The sequence below is a fragment of the Pygoscelis adeliae genome, unplaced genomic scaffold (genome assembly GCF_000699105.1).
Source record: "Pygoscelis adeliae isolate BGI_AS28 unplaced genomic scaffold, ASM69910v1 Scaffold105, whole genome shotgun sequence".
Classification (NCBI taxonomy): domain Eukaryota; kingdom Metazoa; phylum Chordata; class Aves; order Sphenisciformes; family Spheniscidae; genus Pygoscelis; species Pygoscelis adeliae.
In genome coordinates, this window is record NW_008824807.1 from 331,879 (window position 1) to 337,550 (window position 5,672).

Consider the following 5,672-nt stretch of genomic DNA (forward strand, 5'->3'; position numbering starts at 1 on the left):
GGGGCGGCCGGCGAGGAGGAGGACTGGCTTGTCGGCAGAAGAAGGGAGCTGCCCGAGAGAGCCCGGGCGGAGCCAGGGCTGCCAAACAAGCGGTCCTGGAAGGCAGCGGGCGTCCGGGCACCGAGAAAGGCAAGAGCTTACGGGCGGGAGATGATGCGAAATGGGGCAGGATACTAGAAGGGGAAAACCAGGGAGCGGCACGTCTCGGGAGATCACGGCAAGGACAGGCTCGATCGAGGAGAGAGGAAGAGAGAGGAAGCGTCTCGCTGCGTACTGAGATGATAATACACAGCTTACTTTCAAGAGCCAACCAAAGAAACCAAGTATGTGAAAAGTCCTTTCCAGGCTGGGGCTATAACAATCTTTGATGAACAGACGTAAAACCTGCAAAACTGTATTCCCGTTGACTTTTGGCAGTGGGAGGAACAAATAAACCCCCGCACAGATGGTACCTTTCTTCTGGCAACATCAAAGCCCGGACAAGACGAATAGCCTAAACCTTACTGCTCTCTTGAGAGATCATTCACAGTTATAATCCCAGCTTTGCCGGGCACATTTAGAAGCACGTGACTTACCCAGTCTCACACTTCAGGAATGGGAGCCTAGGTCTCTTCCTAGCACCTTGCTTTAAACAGGAGCCTTCCACCCCCATGCTTTCCCCCCTCTTCCCATCACCTCTCCTCCAGCAGCACCGTACGGGGTACGGGCAATTATCATTAGGTGAACTCGCCTGTGGTTCCTTGTTCTCTATTTTGGTCCGGACAGAACATAGATCCTGGAACACGGGCACAGAGAGATTACGTGGTTTAAATCTTATGCCTCGGGCCCCTCTCCAAGGAAAAGCTGTTGCTAACTTACAGCTGTCTCGTGCTCTCTGTGGAATGAGAGGGAAGTCCATTCAGTCTGGTGAAAATAAACCCACCATCATAGCTGGCATTCTCGTTGGTAGTCTCAGTGCAGAGGCCAAGGATTTGAGGGCTATGACACATGAGGCAGCTCTCTCCTAAAGAGCTTGATCTGGGTTGAAACGTGTCATCAGAAAAGCATGAGGAGCCTTGTGCTCCCGCTGTCAGTACAGTACTTGCCCTCTTCACACAGACTGGCTTTCCTTTTCTGTCCTGCCAGTCTGGCACACGGCGTGGGGACCCTTTACTGTACATTCGCTTTAAAGGAGAAGGACACCCAGTTTCTTGTCACTAAGCTCGAGGACTCAACCATCAATCCTGCAGCTACTGTTTTGCCGTCACCATTTGCCCTTCTCTCCTCCTCAAGAAAAGGTTGTGCCCTACCCTGCCTGCTACGTGGCAGGCACCCCATCATCTCCCCTGCCTGTTCACCCTCCTCTCTTGTTCCCAGGCTCCTCCTGGTACCTGGGTGCAGTGACACACAGCTGGGCAGAGTCTCAAACATATGAGGAGTGAGAAATGGGCTGTTCCACAGACATTGTTCTGCTAATGGCCTGGTGAGGAGGAATTGGGAGTCCCTGCAGACACGACCACACCACGCTGCACCCCAGGGAAAGCCCGGGGTCCTGGGCAGCAGCCATGATTTTTGGTCTCCTGATGATGGTTGCCAAAGGACTTGAGAAACTCCCCTTGAGTTGCCAGCCCCGCAACATCAGCTGTTTGAGCATCCTCTAGCAGCCAGACTTCCACGAAGAAAAGTGCTTCTGTTTTGCGAAACACTGTTGGCTGGAGGGCCACAAAAATAGTGCTAACATGTTTTATTTGTTGCTCTTCACATCACTTAAAACGAAGTTACTACGAGACGTTGCAAAAAGGGACATCAAATAGAGGCATTAAATCTCGTCAAAGAATTGTTCGGCTCACTGACTCACCACAGGTGCAGCTCTAAGAATAAAGCAGTTGTCAGGAGCTCTTCCAGGAGCACGGCAGCGATGTAGCTGTGTACATGCTCTGCCACTGTCAGACTTCCCCTCCAGTTTAGGATCAAGAGCAAGTCTAGGGCTGCGCAAGAGGCTATCTCAGGCAAGAAGTGTTGACTTTAATAAGGCTATTTATCATATGATATGAGAAAGCAGAAGCTTTCATCATAGAGGCCTGGAGGTTTTTCTCTTTGCTGTTTTATCAACAGGCCTGAGAGTTTATACAGGCTCCTCCTAAGGCGTGAAATCTCTGTTGAAGTGGGTTTCATAATCTTCCCGGATGAATTCATTTCATATGGTAAACATAAGCGTAACACGCGGCAAATAGGCCAGAACAACTCTGTGAGACAAGAAGGTACAACAAGCGAGACAGACGTGGTGGTGGGATACACCACCAGCAGAAACCGGAACGCAGAGGAAAGCCGCCTAGAAGAGTTGTCATCCATCAAAACTGATCTGCCACCTTACATCGCCACTGTAACGGTCTCACATTTCACAAGCTTTTCCTCATGGAGCCTAATCCAACAGCCACTGCCCCTGTGGGTGAAATTAAGGAAATGAATCACCCTGGAGATGACCTGCAGGCTTTTCAAGTGAAAGAACAATTTAAAAAAAAAAAAAAGGTTAAAAAAAGTCTGTCTTAAGTCTCCAAGCTTTCCCAGGCATTTCTGGGTGGCCTGGTTTGATCTCTTCCCCCTGTATTCACTGGCATAGGTGTTTTCTTGATACAACTTCCACACACTCACTGTGAGTCCTCCTCAGAGCTGAGCGTGCTATGTGCTCATTCTCCAACTTAAAAAAAGCAAAAACAAAAAAAAAACCACCAAAAAAAGGCTTGAAAAATGTAAGCAAGGGGTGCTCCAGCGAGGCCGTGTGGACAGCTCTGCAGCCTCTGCAGCGCCCGGCTCTTGCACACCTCCTCTGAAGGCTATGGAAAGGATTTTTAAATTATATGGTGCCAAGAGAAGGGGAGGCCTGCAGCTGGTTTTAGTCCTGGGATGAGGAAGTTAAAAGAATAAAAGAATTAGAGGCAGTCCTTTCACGTAGGTGATTAGTGCAAAGGAATGTCGGATTCGGCAAAGAAAGTTTGCTTATCAAGCTGCAGATTTATTAAATGCGTTCCAGACTTGCATTGCTTCATTCAAGTTTAACAGAGCTGTAATACTTAATATGCCCTTTAGCAATTTAATACTCTCTTGTACAAATCATTGGAAAATTTAAAATAGAAAAATATGTCCGGGCTTAACTGTAAGAAGAAGGGGAACTCTGTACAAAAACAGAGGAGAAAGAATGCATGGGTAAAGCTGAATATTACTGAATATCTTACCACATGTATTATTCTGCTGAGTTATTAGTACGTGCACTCTCATCTGCAGGCTAAAGGAGGAACTAGCCGTAATAAGTTACAGAACAACAATTTTCAGCATCAGAGCTCAAGACTGGCATCACATCATGCCCAGAAATTACTCCTCAGGAAACACGTTTTATACATTTTTTTGCCTTCATAGAGCACAAATGTGGGTTTCTTCTTTAAGGAAATGAAAATCAGTTGTTGGTGCAGCTTATAACAGACAGGAAATATTGCTGTCAAACATCATGCAATTGCTTTCACAATAAAAAGGCGTGTAAACATTGAATTGGTACATCATTGAGACGTTAAAGACAACCTTTGTTGGAGACAGAGAGAGGACAAGCCTGTAAAATGCCTCGCTGCTGCATAATTACACGTGAATAGAAACACATCCATATAAACATATTTCTGCATAAGTATTTTGTGTATCATACTCTGTGTAAGAAAGTTCCTTCGAGGCTCTGTGTGCCCAAGGTGTGCAGGGATCTGTCCCAGTTTGGACAAGAGGATGTTATTTAACATTGGACATGCATGTGGGAAAGAAAGGAAGGGCTTTATTTTGTGGCAGTCAATTAGACTGCTTGACTTTTGGTTTTTTAAAGGGGTAAACACTCTTAAAGCAGCCTTCCCAATCAATTAGCTGCATTATAAAAGCATACTCCCAAATCTGTAACCGACCTGCAGAGGGTTGGACCAGAAGATGCAACCGTGCTTGTTGCGTCCTACAAGGAGACGTTCCCAGGACAGAATCGGAGTGCAGGAAAGGGATAGTTACGTACGTGATGAGTACATCCACCCCGATCTAGGTGCAACTCATACAAAACTGTATATAGTACAAGACTGTACACTGGCCACTTCTAATGACACTGAATCATTCTGTCAGTCAGTATAGTGCTGCTGACCCAGACTGACTGCCAGTAGCCAGCATGAGTCAATGGTACACACAGATCACAGGGCCTTACAGAGGCTGGGAAGAGCCATCGCTCCCAGGGCACAAACTTACTCCAAACGTAAAGGACAGCAGGATTAAAGATTTGCCAAAACTCATGAGTTGAGTTAAGCAACAGCTGGGACCAGAATCTCCCCTCTCCTGCCCTAGTCACACACTACCAGGCCCTGAGCCATTTTTGACGATTATCGCTGCCTTCTACTGGCAACCTCAGACTAACTCTTTCCATGCTATTTAAGGGCTGCAGGACTGGAAGTGACCTCCTGAATCACTGATCCCAGTGCCTTCTAATTGGAGGCATCCACATCATATGAGCCTAGTCAGAAATGCCTCAAAGTGAGTGGGGTGGTGGGACGTGTGATGATTTCATCCTTCCAAATTCCAGAGGCAACACCCAAGCAGTTGTGGCAGCGATGGTCTCTTGCTCAGACATTATGGGAAGACTACGGTCGCCTGTTAACAAAAGGAATTTGTGCTGAAAGGTGTTTTGTTTTGCTTGTAATTTTCCTGACATGGCTATGGAAATGCAAGTGAGGTGGGATCTGGGTAGAGCAGCCACTCATTTCTCCCACCACGCTAAGTAGCAATGGCACAGAGTACTAAAAAGCAACTTGCCAGCATCTGAGACACTAGGGGAGTTTGCTAGAGCTCAGAAAGCCCTACTGAAGCAGAAGCTGGTACAATATATTGAATATCAGAAAGAACTGGTGTATGGTAGTGGGGCCTAATTTAGGCATGAATGTGTTGGCAATGTCTGCCTTTGAAAGGCATGTAGTTCATGGTCTCTGGGATAAGTAGAATTTATGTCCTGAGCAGGGGGAGAGGGCTTTGATCCTCCTTGTCCATTAGCCTCCACCTGCCACTTTGCTGCTGTGGCTTTGGCACGTGGCAGCCTGCCTCTACTCCTGCAGGAATGACAGGAGGGAGGACCTGGGCAGTCGGTGGTTCTGTCTCTGCAGGGTACAGGTCTTAGAGAGAATGATTTTTTTTTTCTTTCTTGCCATCTGGTCTACTTGGTAGAAGGGATGCCCTGTGGGATCAGCTCTATCTTTTGCTGGGGACCACACCCTGCAAAACACTTCTTCTACTCATCCTTTCAGAAACCATGAGCTAGGGAGCAGCATGGAAGTAGCACGATGTCCCTGATGTGGGGATAAGTGACCACAAGAGAGGGGTGAGCAGCATGGCTTAGATTTTGAAGGTGGGATAGAGAAACAACTAAAACAAGAGGTATAGGGCTGTCACACCAGCCTTGCTACAGACTTTAGAAGCAGCTGGGGGTCTGGGTCACCTGGATGCTGCTTAAAAAGTGCTGTTGGGCATAGGCAATATATGAGGGAGTCTGAGTATGGCCCAGAAGCACAGGGAGAAAAGGGATGGAAAGGACTTTAGAAAGAAGGGAATGGATGCTTGCAGCAGCTCCTGGCTAGAAAGCCAGAGCTTCTAGCAAGTGTCAGATTCACCCAGGCATGGCAAGGCCCAACAGC